Raw genomic sequence first — 21,212 nt, forward strand, 5'->3', positions numbered from 1 at the left:
TTCTGTCTAATCCTATTACACATTTGTGTTTTATGATTTTCTCATATTTACGGTTGGAATTCTTGGGTTATAGCCAAAAACATGTTCTGTAAGTCACAGTGACCTTGACCTTTTGCCAACAAAATCTAATAAGTTACATGTTTCCACTTGTATACAAGAAACTGAGGGAGGGAGACGGTACATGGAGACAGAGTATAGCTAAAGTAATGTATTTATATAGCACTTTCTAATCTTGATGACCACTACAGCTTTACAGTACAGTTTTTTCCATTCACTCAGTACATCTATGTGCAGCACTTTCTCTATAAGAACGGGAAGATGCAGGGTTCAGTATCTTTCCCAAGGACACTTTGACATGCCGAATGGGTGGTAGTGGGTAGTGGTTAGAGGACAACCGCTTTACTTCCTGATCCAGAGCCACAGAGAAGTTTACCGGAGGCTGAGGAACTGGTAAATGCTCCACACTAGGAAATCCAGCCTGGTCTTTGATGGGTTTGTCTGTCTGATGTCGACTCTTACGACTTTGAACAGGGGTGTCTGGAGCCCGTGCAAAGAGGAAATGCAGATCCCGCCGCAGAGCTCTGCGGCGGGATCTCCGCTCGATCTCCACAGTATAATGTCAAGCGGCAGACGGTTACTCAGTCGATTTGATCAATACAGCCATTGAATCAGGTCAGCGATCATATTGGTAAAGCCGCAAAAGAGTAGAAGAGACCTCTTAACCGGAGGGGATTGCCATTTGAGGCTGAGACTTAGTGTTAAAGGGCTTCACTGTACTGAAATACATCCGCCTTTGATGAAACCCTTTGGAAAAGATGTGATACAGCCTCGGAGCATCGCTGTCTCTAAACTGCCTCTGGGTGGTTCGAGCAGTTCAATGTCTCTATGTCCTACTGGTTAACTCCATCTTGGTGGTTAATCCCACATTTATCCCAGAATCAGCATCAGCCTATGAATTATTTGGGAAGAAATGAGACACATAAAGTGTAAGATTCCAATAAATTCCAGCTTAGTTACATTAGCATATTATTAGGTGTCTGCGAAGTGCTTCTGATGATGTAGTGGCAGCTTATCTGTACCTCAGGATTAATCACTCAATAAACTGTCAGCCTGAGCTATTCTTCTCCTCTACTAGTGTGCTCTCAGACATCATTAAAGGCTGGGTAACAGATCACTTAGGAATCTTCCAGCAAAAGCATTATATATATATACCACGCATACAGAGATGCAGGTTAGACACAAACTCCCCTCTCCTTGACTGTGATAACAAAACCTTTCAAATGCTTGAGTAGCTGTTTATGTCCCTCCTGGCAGATCAGTTTTTTCCCCTGCACCTCTCTTGTCTATCCCCGAGACACCAGGTCCTCTGTGGCCTTCTCCATGCAGCACAGCTTGTTCATGTCTCTGATGTGGTGAAGGTTGCTCGCTTGTCTCTTCGGTGGTTATGTTGAGATGTTCAGGAGTGACATTTTATATGTTCACTACAGAGATATGCAGCTGTGAGGCAACAGTGGAAAACTGTTCATTTCAATGAGACATTTGCTGGCATGTGGGATGGTCAGTCCGTCCACCACTAAAATATGTCCATCAATGCTGCCATCTTGCACCAATGAATCTGCACAATAGCGTTTGAGTTCCTTCAGTCTCGAAGTCCCGCCGATACATGCGATCTACCAATCATGAATCAGTCTCAGCTGATGACATCATGATGTTTAACCATTTTTATAGCATCAAAAACTGAATTTACTTTAACTAAATGAAAAATGACCATATAAACAAACATCAGTGTGTTAAGAACTATCTAAACTGACAGAAAACATCTTTATGAAAAATGAATCTCACGTGTTCTTTGACTTTTTAGTTTGTTCCATGTCTCATCTACTGACATGAAGAAGGTGGGATTTATGAGCTATACTGCAGCCAGCCACCAGGGGGCGATCAAGACACTTTAGTTGTATTTTTTTTTTCTTCCAGTCTATGGTTAGCACTGTCATTGTGAGCACACTGTAGCTCCAGAGAGCTGCTAGCAATGCTGCAGATGTATTGCCTGGTTGTAAGATCATCATAAAGCTCCACATGATGTATTGAGGAATGTTTGAAACACCACAGTCTATGCGATGATTAAAACGAGCTCTGCAGCAGTTTTTACAAATAAATTCAACCCTGTTGCAATGGGAATGCAAATTTTTTGATTTCTCACATCCTGGGAGTCCTTCTCACGTTATTAACATCTCCCAAAGATGTTGTTAATATCAGCTCAGCATGCTACACAACAAGCAGCTGAAATACAAGACGCAGAGCTCACTTCTGTCCTCTCTGACATATTATTCTGTTGAAAAGCGGGGGGGGATAAAACATGTTGCAGTGATTCAGTACAGAGGAGAAGTGCGAGTGGATACCTCTCTGAGACAATAGTGGGCTCATGAGTTTATTAATATCCAGAAACGCTTTTGGGGTAAACAACTTGTTTTTGATGTTGAGAACATTGTGTTTCTTATGCTAATTAAGAAAAAAAACTCTGTTTTTGTAAAATTGAGTTTTTTGTGACACTGTGTGTTAACATTACAATGAATAATCAATGCTTTCGTGTTTCCTGGATTGCATGATCATATTTTATTCTAAAAAAGAAAACAGGAATAATCACTATCGTATATTTATTGTACACAGTACTTTTCCACACAATTGCTTATGACTGCAGCAAATGTGATTACTGTACTGACTGCAGTCATTTACTCTGCAGCATTATTAAACTGCCTCACACACATCCTGTTATGGCATCTGCCACGGGCTGATTTACCTGACTCTAATAGACAACCCACCACTTCACACCAGCTCTCTGCTCACTGGCATGGAATCAATGCAGAGTTGCAGATGTGAGCGAAAAGCTGCAGAGGACGTTCACACCGCTGCTGTGTTTGTGATCGCACTTTTACTGCAACATCAACGGAGGCTTCCCACTGAAACCAAGTCCATAACCTCTGACAGGATATAAGTCATGTTTCTGGGTGGTGAAGGAAAAAAATGGAGACTTACTAGGTTAGAGCACTGGGAAAATTATGCATGGCTCATTTTAAATAGTTTAGTAAAGCAAAATGATCAGTCAGCAAGAGAGGTTAGCCAATGGCTCACATTGATAGAGGATTTAGCATTTAATCCTTTTAAGATTAGTTCTAATATGCTTTTGTAAGATCAAACTGAAAGGGAAAGCTTAAAACATATGATTCGTGTTCAGTGTGATCGTTAAGTTCAGCTTTGAACTAGGTTGAGCTTTTCTATTATGTAAACGCTCTCACGGTGTGATATTAATACAATGATCCTTGTACAGCTTTGGTTCATAAAAGACAGAGAGAAGATGGAAGAGTACTCACGATCTCCGAATGCTGACTGGGTGACAGGAGGGATCTCCCACTAACACTCGCTCACACACACACTCAGGCGTCTGGTCGGTGGAGTGCGTACCTGTTGAGAGGCACAAAGCACAAACGGAAAGTTAAAACTCATCCTCAGTGTTAGTAAGTCTCATGGCCATCTGTGACATGACATTGGCCAGTCGTCATAAAGGGCAGCTATAAGGTGCAATAAGTGGTTTACGATACAAGGTGGTGAGAACGACAGGTGCGTACTGCTCTCTGATTCTGTAGACTTGAAATGAAACATGGAGATTGGCAGTTTAAAGACCCAAAGCAACAGCAACAACACAGAAATTCAATGTATTCATCCATGTACTGCAGAGCTGAACATGGTTCAAATTGTTACTGTAATACAACAGCACCCCAGAGGACTGCGGACAGGGTAGAAGTAGAAACGTATAACAAGATCACACGTTACCTTTTTCTTAAATTCAAATTGTGCAGCTTATGATCACGTTGGCACCTATTGAATACCAACCAGTTTTACATTCACATTTAAATTTGACTAAAACAAAAACTAAATACTTGAAAGGCCGTGTGTGCAGATGATAAAACTAGAGTGTAAATGGGGTTTGAATAAACGTTACATTTTTTGATTTGCATTTTAAACAAATCATATCTGTGCATGCTCAGCTGTCTAGTTGCTTCTGTAGTATACGCTTCTCTCTTCTCTGCCACTGCCTTTATGTTTGCTCTAATTACAGCGGAGATCACAGACACGCTGTCTAACAAGTGTGCTCACTTGGATGAAGCTCACATGCTGCGTTGATCAGGCTGCGTGTCTACTTTCAGAGTTTCAAAGTAATCTTTTTTCAAACACTCCTCTGCATTAGTGCAGGACATGAAAAACCATTAACTGTGTGCTCGACCGCTGAAATTTTCTCAAAACTTTTACAGATTAGTGTCAGGACAGCTGTGTATAATCGTATTGTTTACCATTTGCTACGGCACTGATTACCTGTCCACCTTAAGATCTTTTGTGTTCATTATGTTGCATCACAATAGTGCAAGAGCACATAGGTCAAAGATTGGATGATCCTAAAATAAAATAATCCTTTTTTTTCCCCACAACAAGAGAATTCGCCAAGAAGCTCAAAAGAAACTAAAATATAAGTGGAAGGTGAAACAAAGAGGTTAATCAAGTCAACCGGACAAGGTCAATCAATATATATATATATACATTTATCCTGACTATTGCCCTATTGCTTTGTACAGGTAAATCCACCTGGAGCCATCTTGCTTAGATGTCTGGGTATGTAGTCTTTCAGAAGCTAGAATTTCGTATGTCCATAATTCTGTTTTTATGTGGCAGCTCTAATGGACACTTGCCTACAAAATACTAATCTCTTTAGGTATGCACAACCGTAACCTATTGGATAACTCTGATGTATACTGTTAGTCTCAGCTGTCAACAGCATTTACGACATAATGATGATCCAACAGGATCTAATGTGTTTATGACATGAGGTGTCCATGTGGTGCCAGTGGAATATTCTGTATTCTGTGTTTCTTTAAATTTAATTCTGAGAAGCAGAGCTGGTACGTGGAATACATTTTGTGAGCATTTTGCCTTTATTGATAGAACGTAAGCATGCAATGGAGAGAGAGAGTGGGGAAGACAATCTGAAGGTTCCCCCCTCCAAGTTTAACAAGCATTTCAATATTATGTCCTTTATAACTATACAAGCTATTACAGAAATATGAGATAAATCCTTTATTTAAGTTTATTAAGCAAATGTATTCAGTAATAATTTTAAATTAACTATCAACTCCTCAATTGGACCCAGCGGGGTGTTAGCTTGGATGTGTTTTAAACTGGCCCAAAGGACATAAGAACAGTATAAGCATGATAACAAGTCTCCTATTGCTCTCACTCCTTCCACATACTGGTGAAGATTTTTAATGTAATAAAGCTGTTCTCCTCAACCTCCTCTACTGTACCTAAACAACCAATTTTTGCTGTATACACCCAGTCAACTCATTTATGTACCTCAATCCCCATGACCTCAGTTTCCTGGTTGTCAATAACTAAGAAATCAGGGATGTTCTGGACCAACTTGACACATTTGCTTAAGTCCAGGAGCAACACGAGCAGAATGGAGGCATGTTATATTTTACTCTGTTGTCTTATTACGTCTGAAGTAAAAGTCGCTACTTACTTCAATTGTATTGGACAAACAAAATTTACCCCTCAAACTTCTTTAAATCTTTGGTAGACTTAAACACTTCACCCACCCCTCCAACGGCATAGAGAGTTGATAATGTGTGAATTTTAATATTTCTGTAAACTATACCTTTAATGTCTAAGGTGACAGAGTGACTGAAACTTTATGTCCCTGCGCTGGTTGTAAATTCCTGAGTGCAATTATGAACACGATGATGGGTGTCTGACATTTAATACTGTGTCAAGGTCCATATACTTGAAGTGTTAATATGTGAGTGTATGTTTGGATTATACTGTCTTTGCTGAATGTTAATTGTTATTTACCTCGTCTCAGCATACATTGCCTGCTTGAGGAATCCCTCTCTACGATATCTTCATCGTTATATCTTGTTTTGGTCATATAAGCGCACTCATCCTGATTTAAAGTACAGGTCTCATGCTACTGAAGTAACTACTGACCTTCCAACCAGTGAAACATGATGCAATTTAATATTTCATCACACTTTTCTAAAGACAGGCAGTGTGAAATACCCTGAGCACAGTGTTCCTTCGTTAATGGGCTCAATTACATCCACATTCATTTCCTATCTGTACAGATGATATCTTTCAAAGAGAGGCTGCCTACAGCTTTGATTTGCAGTAGTCAGAAAGAGTTTCACTGGAACCTGGAGAACTCATACATAACGCTCCCCCACTGCTTCTTACAACTGACCCAGGAGGGTTTTTTTAAACTACGGATATAGACTCCAAGACAAGAATCTGATGTGACATTAAAAGTGGGAAGATATTAATTAGCACCAACAAGGCCCAATGGTGGTTTCTAGAATAGTACTGAGGGTAAATGTTTCATAAGCTCACACATATCAGAACCTGGCTGCTTGTGCCCTAGCAACATTTGAGTCTCTCTAACCGCTGCAGATCTGTTTGTCTGCAGACAAACTGTGGCTTTTTTTGGCTGCAGGAGTCAAAAGAGCATTCACGCAACACAGAGCTGGACAAAAGGGTGGAAAGATGGAGTCGGAGGGCGGGTAACAATTCTCACAACCACTTCTGTGAGCATTTCAATTCATTGTGCCATTCAAGCCTTGAATCTCATTCATCCAGAGTTCTGACTCAAGCAGAGAATGGTGGATAGAGTGAGGCTGAGAAAAATGATCACTAGTTAAAATTGCATTTAAAGAGACGAGAATGGTGTGGCTGAAAACTGTGCTACAAAATCAGTGAGTGTGAACAAAAACGGTAGTGAACAAAGCCTTGAAACTCAAAGTGCGAGAGCTCTATAACGTTTCAGTGAAGCTACAGATTCAGGTGATAATGTTTTGTAGACTCATCACTACAAGTGACCCCTTTTACATCATTATACAAATATTGACTGCTAATTCTCACCAGCTTTAAAGTATGGAAAAAGTAAGAAAGGTTGAATTTTCATTTATTGTTTTGTGTGTGCCATCATATACCAAGTCATTAAATCCAGACTGCATGAAGTGAAAGTCAGAATTTTTGACACGTATAACACATCGGAAATATGGAACTCAGTGTACACTGCTCAATTCTTTATTTCTGATTGACATGGGTGAAGCATCATTGCATCACACAGAAAATATGACATATTTTTTGTTTCTCTACCACTGGCATGCACATTTATATTTATTTTATTTTCCACATCATTATGAATTTTCTGTTGTGAGACAGACAGCCGCTCCAGTTGCATCATGGTTAGCATTGGTGTCATTTAGAGTTGCGAGAAAAAAGTTTAAGAAATTGTATTTTCTGGAGGTTATAGTCACACATTCAGAATCGAATAACAATTGTATCGATAGACTTTCCCTCATAAACAAAGAATCAGACACCATTGTCTGTATAATTTGCATATATGTGGGTAATGCTCATTCCTCTCTTTAGATTTTTTTCCTCACATCTGTCCCTGGCTCCACATTTCCCTTTTGGTCTTTCTTCCATGCATTATCTAACTTTTTTAATTCAGTAAACAGAGCCTGACCCTTTGTCCACCTTTGCCCATCACATTCAGACTATTCTCTTGCAGAGAACTCTCTGCATTCACCTCTCTCACAGCTCCTGCCCGCTCCCTGGACACATACTGCAGAGCTTCTTGTTTGTCCTGTGCAAACAGTGTCTGTCTGCACCTTTTCTTCTCTGCCATCTTGTCCTTCACATCTTTCCACTGAGGTCATTCATATATTATTTGCGGCTTTGTCATATAAAGTACCAATAATTTTCTGTTGGCCTCTACTACAGAATAGTTTACATGCTATAATGTTCAAAATATACAATAACTGTCTTATAAAATATTTGCTGCTCCTCCTTTCATCCACGGACGTGATCCGTTTTAGCTCTTCATCCACATCCCAAAAATTATGATCTGCTGTGATTGGTCAGCTGGCCCACACCTTTATTATGGGTCTTCAAGTCAGAGTATGTGCCAGAAATGTCAGAGCCCTTACCGAGAGCTTCCTGATCAACTGTATACTGCTGTTGCTACAGTAAAAATGGCTCGTTACTCGATGTCACATATATGATGCACGATTGACATGGAAAAACCCTAAAAGCATAATATGACCACTTAAATATGTCACATATTCTAAACGCCATCCGTATATAGACGCTACACAACCACAGGGCTGGCATCTGCTGTGTTGCTATGGTAACATCATGAGATCTGTAGTTGCGGCTAATTAGCCCATGAACGTGAACCATGATTCTAAACCAATAAAGCAAACATAAAGAAATGACTATGCTGATGGAGGTGTGAGGTGGACTGATCATAATCTGTAGTCCTGGGGCATCATAAGTCAAACACAGTAGACACAGAAATTGCACATTATCACATCCAAACCGATGATAGAGAGAAGCTCCAGGTTTTAATCAGCAGCGTAATATTTCTCATTTTGTAAACTGGGTCCTGAAGAGATATCAGCACCACGGACAGCGACTGTCTTTACTTATAGAGCTCAACAGTTTGGTTCCAGAAGTAAAAATTCATTTTGTGAATAGAACTTTACATTAACATCAAATATATTGTAACCATCCAAGTAGACTTAACACAAGCTTCGAGATTGTGAAATTATCTTTTATGAATATTACAAAGTCTGTATGATATTCTAAAAGTGGGCGGTCACTATTACTCTCTATTAGAGAGAAAAGTGGTGAGTATGTCAAGGATGGACTATTACAATAGAAGGAAGCATTTTTACCATTATGGAGCAATTTGATTAGAAAAATTAGCCCCTTTACTATCTTCATTTCAAGTCTTTTCCTCATTAAGGCTTTAACCATCTACATTTTCCTGACACCAAATGCCAAATATATATATATGTGGTTTTTAGTGATATATATATATATATATATATATATATATATATATCACTAAAAATGCAAACCTCTAATCTCCATTATTGATTTCCTTTTCTTGCAGAATTAAGCTCGAAAGAAAACCTACTTTTCTTCTTGTAATTGTCTTATATTTGAAAGTTTTTAAAACCACCAGGCCTCCAGGTTCCCTTTAGAACTAAGCATATTACCTATTCCTCCTCCCCTGCATCCTCCGATGTTCTTTCTTCAACTGTCACTCACTGCATCTGCTCACTAATGGAAGCCTTAAAAGGACTATTAAAGAAGAAAATTATGCTTAAACAATTCACATTTATTGAACAAACCTCTCAGCCATTTCATTTTCTGCATTAGCGGTGGTGACTCAATGGGGAAGGCTGAGGTAAGGTGTCAGCTAAAAGCCCATAATGAAGCAGACTGTCAGGCAGGAAGACTGTAATGGCCCAGGTTCCTGTATTGCCAATATGCATCCTACTGCCTTCAAAGGCTCTGCAGTTATAAGAGCAGGTGCTTTCGCTATCTGTGAGATAACACATGGCAGTGGTCGATGGAACCGTTGGATTGCGTGTGAAACCAGAAAAAAGTGGAAGCTATTTGAATTTGGATTTCCATAATAAAGCTGCTGAAGTGTCCTGGCTTAGTGACATCTCAGTGGTCCAGCTGTTTGTCGAGCGTAAATGCTTCCAATTTAACGGCAGCCCGTAAGTTTGTGCTATCTGCGTACACATTGATTTGTGTGTTCTGCCTTTGATCACCTCTCTGTCAGATGTTCACACTGGCTCCTAACCGGGTTAAGCTTTAAATGGAAAGCAGCGGGTTGGCCTTTTCCCTCTCTGGTCTCTGCTGAGGCATGCTTTCCTTTGGATAAAGACATATTCGCTAATTAAGATGGTTAGTCCTCAGGGGTCGTTGTTCTCTGCAGCCTGTTCCTTTACTCCCTGTAGGAATGAGAGGTTGACAGGTCTGCATGCACCGCAAGGGACCGTGCAAATCACTTGAAGACCAAGCGAGTGAATGTTGTATCTAGATTTGCTTTCTGTTGAGCAGCAGTTTATGTAAAATAATGGAGTAGTAATGAAGAGGACATAAAGCAGCTCATATCACTGAAATTTAATTAGTTATTTCAACGTGACAGGAAAGTAACTGCATCTTACAAAATAAAGCACAGTTATTTCATTCTGCACATACAGAGACCTCCTGAATATGTCATTCATATTTTTTACTGCAAGTCATTAAAATATTTGCAGAGTGCTTTTGTTGTAAAGTCTTTTCATATCAGTAACAGAAAATTGAAGTAGAAGTACCAAAGAGCTGAGAATTTCTGGCCTTTGTTCATCTGCACAATAAGGTTGGGCGATTGGATGAATATATCCTCTATCAGTGATTGGCTGAGTCGTCACTTGATTTTTGGGCCTATTTTTACAGCGATTTATGTCTTCATAAATAATTAACCTAGGAAGTGGCAGTTAAATATTTTATTTTATATTGATTCATACATACATACAGTCCCTCTTGACTCTACTCCCTCAGTGTCTCTCGCTCTCTCTGGCTCGCACTGACACACACAGACACATATGCAAACATAACATGTTATCAAAAACAACATTATTTGGTTTCAGGGAACACAAATGACATTCGTGATTATTTGGACATAGACGAAGTGAGATCTGATCACCAGTGGTCACAAGAGACACAGTCGGGACACATTTTAACAGCAGCTGTGAACAGACAAACTTAATGCTGTCCACTTGTGATCGGATCTCTCAAGACAGACGTTAAAAGCAGGAAGATATATTTACAAACTCCATGCAGATTTGTCGTGTTAGAATCTGTTGCCAGAATTACATGTTTGCAAAGGCGAAAAAACTGGGTCCTTTCGCTTGCCGTCAATACAGGCATTGAGCTGATGGTGCCCGAGTGAAAGATTATGTAAAAGCTGGTGGTCAAAGTGATGAAACTCTGCAGGATCCTCTCAGCTTTACAAAGCATCAGAGAACCCAAAGCTTGTTTTAGTTTTATGCTGCTTGAAGTGTATTGTTTTGTTTCATTCCCACAGCTCTCATCAACTTCATTTCAAGGAGCAGAAAGAACTAGGTGGTAAACACAGTGAAGGATCAGTAGATGTGTATATGCTGGATGTTAAAATAGGGATGTGTTTGCTAAAAGTGTCAGGATACTTCATCAGGTGATAATAAGCTTGTTACACCGACTGGCAAAACTAATTACAACTTTTCATTCTCCTTTAATAAGACTGAGTCATTACCCAAGAGGCAATGACAGTTCAACTTCTTCATTTTGTATATAAACAGCACCATAAGGCAGCCTATCATTAAATTGAACCCAGTTGCAGACTGCTATGTTTAAAAGGCATCTAAAGTTACTTGCTCATTTTATTTTTGTACGATTTATGACAGTTTATGTCAAATCAAATGATCCATCACGATTACCCAGAGCTGAAAGTGACACCTTCATGCTTCTTTGGTGCAATGAACATTTTAAACCTCAATATGATTAAAAATATATTAACATTTAAATGTCTATGGACATAATTAAAAGGAAAAGCAGCCAACAGCAGCAGACAAGTTCTATAAAGTAAGTAGACATTTTTGGAGATTTAATGTGCTATTAATCTGTTGTTAAATATCATTGAGGGGATATGACATGTTTAGAACTTTAAACTCAAAGTTTAGGGCTCAAGTCGTGAGTGCAAACCCTTGAGACTTAATTGTAAAAAACAATGACTTGGTTCTTCCTCTGCCTCTGTCTTCCAGAAGCTACTGATATTTCCCCCCTGAGGGCCAGTTGAACAGACCTTACTAAGCTCATTATGATGATTTACTTTGCAGCTTGATGTTTACACCCCAGGACAATCATACATGATTACCTAATGAACACAGAGGCAAAATGTGCCTAAAGGAGAACAGTGAATAGGAAGGTGGGCAACTAATTAATGTACTCTTTTTCTCAGAATAATGATGTAGTCTTGTCTGTGAGAGCGTCTGTGCTGTTGGGGTTTGTTGGATGATTACCAGTTTCTAATTCCCTGCACATCTCGGTGATAAGGTAAAATTGGCTGCAGTCTTGGGACACCTGATACTTGCTTGTCTTTGGCATTATCCAAATTACCAAGATAATTTTTAGTTCGGGCTGCCCCAACAGCGCACCTAACTTTATAATAATGTTGTGTAATTATTTTTTGGTACCAAGCTTTCAATTTTTGCGAAGTCATGGTTCGTTTCACAGGTGAACCGAGAATCAAATTAACACATCGTTGTAATATGCTCTCAAAGAATGGGGACCCAAATAAAGAGATATAGAAAAGCAAATGATAAATTAAAAATCTGCCCGGCCCGATCAGCAGCATATTGTTTTGATTCTAAGTAATTAAAGGCTCAGTCTGCTGAAATGAACTTAGCTTTTGATATTCAAACTGTAGATCTGTAATAGAAATACAAGATCCTACATCCACTTCCAGTAAAAAGGGCTGCAGTCTTCATCCATTTTAAAGTCCTTTCATTTAAATTCAAAATGAATTACCAGTGTGCCAACATTATCTTTATAATTAAAAATCATAGATAATCAATTTCCTCAACTTCTGTACGATGGAGGGGTGGGTGAAGTAGATATATAAGATATTTAGTTTAAGTCCACTAAACACTTCTGAAGTTTTAGGGATCCAATACAATTGAAATCAATTGTGACAAACATAACATGCCTCCAAGTGTCCACAAGCCCCGTCATTCATATTTGACCCCAAATGGCGTCATTTACACCGTGTCTTTAGCCTGGAACACCACGCACTCTCACCCAAGCGTGCACAGGGTGAGAGTGTGTGGCTTCGCTACTTCCGGTAGTGGACTTTTAGGCTACACACTTGGTGTAAATGACCTCGTTTCGAGTCGAATATGAATGTTGTGGCCTGCAGATACTTGGATGACACCACACGAGCAGTATGGAGGCACGTTGTGTTTTATTTCTGTTCTTTTATTACGTCTGAAGAAAAGGTCACCTTGGCTGTGACACTCTTCACCCATGAAACTCATGGTGAAGTGTTTTGTGGACTCAAACACTTCACCCACCCAGTACAGTAATTGCACTTTATGAGAACATTTCTGTATTTGCTTGTTAAGTACAGGATCTGAATACTTCCACCACTGCATAGAGTACACACATGCACACTCCATCACCCAAAATCGTATCCCAATAAATGTTGTGCCAAACATATAATTACTACATATTTTTTTAACATACAAAGGACACAAGTAGAATGTGGGCATTTTTCTTCCTACCCCTGTGAACTAAAGTATCACTAATTAAAAGGTGCTCTGGGCATTAGCCTTTGCGGAAGTAGGTGCTTTGTCTCATCATGTCACTGCATTGTTTCTCATTAATTATTTAAAATGTGGCCGCCTGCCATATTCTAATTTGTCCTGCCACAGTTTCATAATGAACAAAAAATGTTTTTAACACCTCTCATAATAACATAAGAGATTTCATACTTGGTATTTTGCCCCATTCCTGCATTGTATAGCTGTGTGCAGTACAGTGTGTTGCTCACATGCTCACACTATCGCCCATAAAGTTGTTACCATCCATGCAAACCCTCAGACCTTATAGTTTCAGCTGCAGTTGTGTGTGTACCCGCAAGTTGCATGAAATGCTGTTCTCTCTCTTACGCAAGAATTTGTCTTTCACTCTTTAGTCTGTGTATCGGTCACCAACAGTCTCTTGCACATGACAGCAACTTGTAGGCGAATGTGTTTGAAACACTGTAGAGTAATTACAACAAACTTTCTCCTTCCACCAGGTTTTATGGTAATTCATCCAGTAATCCATATTCCTGCTACCAATGGACACACACATACATCAAAACATAACCTCAAAACATATTTCTCTTATCATTCAGCTGTACAGTTGCTATTGTATGACATTGAGAGCACCATCACACACAGGACTCAATCCTACTTGTCAGTAACTGCAACTGAGGATTTCTCATACTGGGCTTCAGACAGACAGTCTGTATTATGAACTGGAGGTGTGGGGTTTAGAAAAAGTGAAAAACCCTATCCACTTGCATTGGAGACTTTGTATGTGTCTGTTTCTCTGGAGCTTTAGCAGAGGACTAAAAGTCAGTTCTTTGCTTAATCTGTCTCTTGTGAATCCGCCACTTTTGTTAAGGTGGCAAACTAAATTCCCTTTAAATCTTTAGAAAGACTCTGCACACCAAGGTCCAAATATTTACCTGATAAAGAAGCCAAACTTTTTGTTCTTTAACCTTCATCAGGGCAAATACTTGGCTAAAGGAACCTCTAAGCTTATAATGGCTTCAAATCAAAAACACATACAGTACAAAAATTACACTTCAAGGGAATACAGCCACTTTTTAGAATGCCGTTCCAAAAACATTGTGTACTTAGGAAAGCCATTACATCATCAAATAGTTTTTCTTCTTTGGAAAAGTGCATTATCAATCATGTTCCCATTAAGAACAACTGTGCAGTTATTGCTTTTATTGATTTTTAAAACTATAGAGGTTTGTTTTGGTCTTAAAAGCAGCTTTTGTCCAGCTGCCAGAGATGTGTTACATTAATCTGTGATGCTGTTTCATACAGACCAAACACTCCAACAGTTAAATATAGAAGAAGGAGAATATTGTCCAGAGGCACGCTCTGTGAAATATTTAATCCAGTCATAACTGTAAATGTTTTCTATCCTTCTAATTCAATTCACTGTTAACTAAATGCATTGTGTCTTTAACCACCCACTCATCTCAGCTCTGGAACATGAATGTACCCTGTGACCGGCAGCATGAGGACTGTACGTCAGCAGCCAAGCACACCATCCCCACTTACATCCTCTGTGCAGTTCTACAGAAGACAGAACCAACCGCCGGCTGATGGTTTTCAACTCTGGAGAGATCATTTGAAGCTTGCTTCTCTAAAAATAACCAGATAGTCATTTGTACCCAAATCACATTATTTCCTTCTCCATAAGTTATCCCAAGATCTTTCATCAAAAGTAATCCTAATATTTGCCTAAACTTACCAAACTTAAACCAGAGCATTGCCACTTCATTGTAATTCTTTCAGTTGTAAGTTATTCCTGATCCTGAGTCAGAGAAACGATTGTCACTCTGTTGTTAAGGTTGTTTAATCAGAAAATTCATATATATGTCATTGTAGAGGTCAGTTTTTATTTTTATTTTGAGGCCTTGTTGTCCTGAAACAATCTCATGATCATGCTTTAGTTTGTGAAACTTTGAGAAGACTTGGACTCCTTGATTCATCTTTGTGGATCTTTGGTTGGTCTCACTGTTGTGTTTTTGGACTTGTTGTTTTCCCTCCATTTGGTCTTTGGATTTGTGTCTCGTTTATTTACCCTTTGAGTTTGTTATTTTCTGTTTTATTATGATCATTGTCTCTCATTTTAGAGTACTTCACTTCCTGTTGCTCATCTCGCCAGTACTGTAGTACTGTATGGCAAAGCCTCTGGATTTTTGCAGACTAAAAACTGTCTATTGGAACTGTTCTTGTGTGTAGTCTGCATTTGGGTTCTTGTCTGTTATCAGCCATGTCTATGCAAATCATAGCCTGGGAGACACTGCATATTCAACATTTGATGAGTTTTGCATCCACAATATACTGGCTGTTAGAAAAGCTCATCATCTTTATCTTGTCCAGTCTCCTTCTGAACTGATGCATAACAGAAAACCTCCATTTGATGGTTATTCAACCGATATGAAACTATCCATCTACCTTACCTGCACTCTCATATATTTATAAATCATGTACTTGAAATCTAAAAAACCTTAGGCCTACAGCACACAGAGAACAAGTGTCCACTGACATACTGTACAGCACTACCGTGTTGTCTTGAGTAGCCAATTACGACTCCGTAACATAACCTACAACTTTGTACTTCAGAGACCCTGCACTGAACCCTTTAAAAGTCCAATCTCAAGGGAAAGTGGTAAAAGCATTGCATCATAACAGGTTGAAGAGCTGGAGGCCATCTCGTCTGCTTGTCATCCAGTGAAAGCTATTACACAGAGAGGGTCACGGAGACACTGTGGGAGGACTCTTAGGACCTCAAATGCCAAGATCGCTGAAAAACCCACAGAGAGAAAGAAACTCTGCTTGAATCGATTCGATGTTGTCAAACAAGGAGCGATGTTATTTCAGCTTTTGGCTCTGGAGTGTAACCTGCTGCAACAAGTCATGTTCATCTGTATTTACACAAGTAAAACAGTACACAGAGTATAGAGAGTTATGTAAACGAGGTATGATACAAGAACTCTTACAACACTATAATGAAAATGAGAGGCCTTTGTTTTTCCATTTCAGGAAATTGTTCCCAATTCAGTGACTAACTGAGTAACTCTGAAGAGATCTTCATCTGCTGACGCACTGAGAGGACTTGATGACTCAAATGGTGCTGCGTTCTATTTAAAATGTAGCATTATGGGCTGAGAGAGCCTAAACCATTGGAGATAACTGACAGGACACAGGATGATGTCTGATCCTTGTGGCTACTGTATTTGTGTGGCGGCGTAAAGGTGAAGAGTCAAGCGAATGTAACAGTTCAGCAGAAGCTGTGATTGGGTTTAATGGCTGCCTCATCAGATGATTAAACACAGAGTGTATATGACAAAAGGAAATATTTAGCAGGAAAAATGGATAAAAGTTTAATCAGGGGGAAAAACAAGTCAGGCTGATACTAAGGAGGAACACTTGTATTAACAACATGAACAAAATATTATTCTGCTCAGGCTGTGTAATACGTAACCCACATTTTAGACCTTGATCATCTGCGCTGATTTTGAAATCTATTTACATTTCCTTGTTATGTTCACACTGATTTAATAAAGTCCCTGTAGAATTGAAAACAGTCTCATCTCCATATTCACTCAGTTAGAGAGACTTTAAACTAGAGCCTGGATCTGCTCTGGCTTCTCTTGTTTTCACCTGTGTAGTTCATCCAGTTACAAGCCATTGAGCAAATCTATGATCTATAGCGCTGTCTCCAGGGGCTGATGGGTAATATGCAAAGCAGCTCAGCCCGCATTCTGCAGGAGCCATAAATTTGCTGGGAAGAACTCACGAGGGCTGTGATTAGGTAAGGAGGTGGTGTTGGGGTGGCGCTGTGCACCATATCCTTTTGCCTCCTCAGCATTCCTGTCACGCATCTTAAACATCGTGCTCTACGTAGCCCCATAAAAACCAAGATCATTAAAAGCACCTGCATTGGACCAGTAAAGCTCACCTCTCATTTGAACAGAAGACACTACAGTCACAAATTTCAGCACACAACTCACACACAGAGTGGGAAAGCAGTCAGATAATGTTAGCCCTTGTGGGATTGTACTCCGCTCTGGAAATGTTGAAGGTTGTGATGAACATTGATTCGTGGCAGCAGAGCAGGTTATGCCCCCACTCTGCATGAATACGTCAGAGTTGCCCTTTCTTGTGACTGCAAATCTCCGGCTGTCAGATCTGTGTACGTTTTCTGAAAAACTTGACTTTACAGCACTGGTGACTAAGATGTAGACGTCAGTGCATTTCCTGCTACCATGAAAACTGCGCTGCAATTCAGATGTGAAAAATACAAACATGGGTTGATGATTGCAAGAACCTCTGGGCACCGTTCTGTCAGTGTATTGTATGAGAGAAATAATGATAACCTTTAACGGTTTATAAAACAAGGGGTGGATACTAATGATTTCATCTTTCACAAAGTCATGAGTTTTGATATAAAATCTTGATTTGAGAAGTAGCTTGTATCTTGTATTATAATTGTATATCAATATAGTTGAAAAATAGACGATAATCTGCACTAACATGTAGTAAAATATAATTATAAATGAGCAGAAAATGGAGATACTCGAAAAAGTACAAATTCCTCAACCTTAGTAATAGCACTTGGTTGCTTTAATTCACCACTGGACAAAACCTCTTCTACAAGACCTGGTTTGAAAATAACATTTATGTATAAAAGGCAGCTTCCCTTTATAAATGTATAAAAATGTCTGTGAAAAAATATAGGCAATTGTTCTTTTAAAAAATAATCTCCCCCTGCTCTGCCCTTTAAAAAGTCTAACAGCTGCTCAGATTTTTAGATTTAATGTTCAAGTATTGCTTTTGTTTTACCAAAAAATGTTTCTTCGCTAGAAATCCAATTGTTCCTTTAGTGGTGATAAATGCAGCATGTGGGAATCTTTGCTGAATTATATACACTTGCACTGTACTGTAATGGACATGGACGGGGACGTATGTCCAACTCTGCCCTCCTGCAAGCTCGTAATCATTTCATACATCTAGAGCATGTGAAAGGTCTGGCTCTGGAATACAAATGATTCTTTAAATGAAATCCCAAGAAAAAAAGTAATTCCCAGTAAAGACAAACTCCATCTCACACCATTTATTTCGCTCGCTGACATGATGGATCAATACATCTGAGTATTGGCTTGAAAATGAATCTCCATCTCCATTGTATTTTCCTCATGATGACATTTTTACCATTTTGTCTAAAACCTAATGTCATACATCACACACACACACATAAAGGCACAAAGGCACACAAAATACTTCAGCTTCCATCCCTGTGAAGCCTTGCGGCCTCCTCTGCCAGGACCTCGGGCAGTTCATCACATTAACTCTGCCTCCTCCATACATCACTGTGTGGCAGCCAGCTCATCAACAGCAGCCTGAGAGAACGTCGAGGCCCTCACCTCTTTTTTCCTCTAGTTATCAGGGAAGCAGCTCTCACCCACTGAACCCCTGAAGCTCTCAGCGAGCGCATGGGGAAAACTGTGTGCACTCTTTTCAAACTGTAGTGTCACTCAAGTGTCATTTTAGGACAACTGGGCCTTGTGTCTTCTGTGTGGTTCAGTCACATCCTTGTCCTTGCCTTTGGTAATCACCTGATTTAGGGAAGGAGGAGATTAAACGTTGCTCTGAAGTTTCTACTTTGCAAAAATAGCCTCCTCTCTGCCAGCTGCCCTCCTCCCGACCCCACACACACACACACACACACACACACACACACACACACACACACACACACACACACACACACACACACACACACACACACACACACACACACACTCTCTCTCTCTCTCTCTCTTATCTCAGCAGGCTTTGAAAATCGCTGAAAAAACAAGGCAAATAAGCTGGTCGTTCTGCTTGGATTTTTTTTTTTCTCTCCCTAAACTTCAAACAGCCTCAGTGGCAGATATAAAAATAGAAACTGTCATAAATGCATTAATCATTTAACTCTATGTGACTCCAATCAGCTGGGTCTCCACTGTATCCTGCATTAAGTAGTCCCCAGGTACAGGCTGTAGAGGGAGCGTAATCACAGGAGACAGCTTTGTTCTCACAGCCATGTTCTGTGCTGAGATCGCTATCTGAAGAGGAACATCTGTCTGTGTGTGGCTGTAAGCTTTTGTCATAGCAGGCTCCAGCATCCGGCTCAGAAAGCAATCCACTTAACTCATGCACACGCACACACACACACACACACACTGATAACAAATACAGTTCAGAATCCAGCACAGGAGAAACACAAGGAATGTGTGTCAGTTTCTCCCTGATGCTCTGACAAAGATTACCAGAGGAGCAGCATTCAAAGTAATTACTTCACTTTTTCACAAAAGCTGAAAGCGTTCCCTCTCAATGGAGAGTGGGCTTGTTATCTGTCCCAGCATCCTAAATGATCAAAATGACGTTTTGAACTTTTTGCATAGCACCATAGTAAAAAAAAGGAAAAAGTATTTTTGAGAATATACCCAATCGTCTACATCCACGTACTTATGTTCACAAAGTGAATCTCTGACCGCGGGGAAAGCCTGCAGGAAGGTTTTAGGTATAAATGACTGCATGCGACATGCAGCTCAGCTCCAGGGCTCCTGCAGGGGCCCAAGCTGATTTGCTGTCTGCCAGACTGATGAGCCTGATAGCGAGACAGTTATTGGCCTCGGCCACACTGACCAGGTGTGGGAGAGATTACAGCCTTTAGCCGAGAGCTGCACCTTTGCCCAGTGAGACATTTGGCAAAAAATAGACACATGTTTCCACAAAAGATATATGAAGTCATCAACTGTATGGCATACAGTGGATTTGAAACAAAACCGGCCAACACTATGCAGTTAAAAAGATATCCAGCCCCACATTTTGGACCATGAATTGATATATTCTTTCACGCTTGTTTCACATGTTCACTTGTTTTATGACCTTCTCTGAACAGAGACATAAAATGTGTCTGTTAAAATTCAAATATCATCATCACCAGATGGACAGTCTGTGCTGTATTTTTGGGCGGTGGCCATTCATAGAGCTGTCCTCACACCAATGCACCAATTTCCGAAACGGCCGTCAAGGTGGTTTCCTCTAAATTGGAAAATTTCTTTCCAGTTCCCACTTTCCCTCAACACCACGGGCCAACCTCTGTATCATCCACAACTTTTATTGTCTCGAAAGGGAAGGACATTTCTCTTTCAGCTGAGTAAAACACAAAACATAGACCTGAAGACTAGCTACATCAAAAATAAAGCATATGTTAATGAAGCTCACATAAAACATCAGTGGCAACCTGTATTGTGCAAGTTACAGAAAAAGAGTAATTTATTATATTCCTATAGAATAATTAGTTCTCTTATTGATGCACACAGTTATTGCTTTAGTGTTGCTGAGCCTGAGACATGAGATAAGACAACTGTGAAATGTATCATTGTTCCCATTATGTTTTATAGGCCGTCATATCAAAGTCAGTAATACTGTTGTTATCAGTGAATGAAATGTTAACAACTGTGTCTTATGACTTTGCTTTGATGCAGTGAAAGTCCTCACAGGGTCTATAACTCATATCTTTGTCTTTGGGCATATTTCTATCCATTTGCAAGGCTCTGACTGGTTGCCATCATCTGGAATAATGCTGAGTAACTGATTCAGTCATTTGTGGAACCTTCACTTTGGGTGTATTTGTGTAGTCTTGTAGATGGATTCTGCTTTATCTGACTTACACTACTAGTTATTGTCACGAGTTAATGTAACTTTGCGATGTGAGACTCCCAACACTGGGGACAGCATGAAGTAACACCTGGAGGGTCTCATCATCACCACCCAGCACAGTCATCAACACCTATCATAATCATTAGCTGACCCTAACACGAGACACTTTGATGGCATGAAAGTGACGAGGGAATTGTTATTTCTCCTCTGAAAGTTTCATGATACTTCCACAACATGTTGACACATTCATCCTGACTGATGGAACAAGGAGGAAACATA

At 39.8% G+C, this 21,212-nt stretch overlaps 1 protein-coding gene and 1 long non-coding RNA gene across 4 annotated transcripts in view; one reads left to right on the forward strand and one right to left on the reverse strand.

The window, feature by feature from the left end:
- Positions 1-21,212, forward strand: part of LOC138411365 (uncharacterized) — a 76,777-nt gene that overhangs the window by 40,484 nt on the left and 15,081 nt on the right. The window lies entirely within an intron of this gene.
- frmpd3 (FERM and PDZ domain containing 3) overlaps positions 1-21,212 on the reverse strand; it is a 75,989-nt gene that overhangs the window by 39,671 nt on the left and 15,106 nt on the right. For all 3 annotated transcript variants that reach the window (XM_069531333.1, XM_020092327.2, XM_069531336.1), the window contains exon 2: positions 3,369-3,459. The gene's annotated coding sequence lies outside the window, so the exon portion shown is untranslated. The remainder of the gene's footprint in view (positions 1-3,368; positions 3,460-21,212) is intronic.

Source organism: Paralichthys olivaceus, chromosome 9, assembly GCF_024713975.1.
Source record: "Paralichthys olivaceus isolate ysfri-2021 chromosome 9, ASM2471397v2, whole genome shotgun sequence".
Lineage (NCBI taxonomy): Eukaryota > Metazoa > Chordata > Actinopteri > Pleuronectiformes > Paralichthyidae > Paralichthys > Paralichthys olivaceus.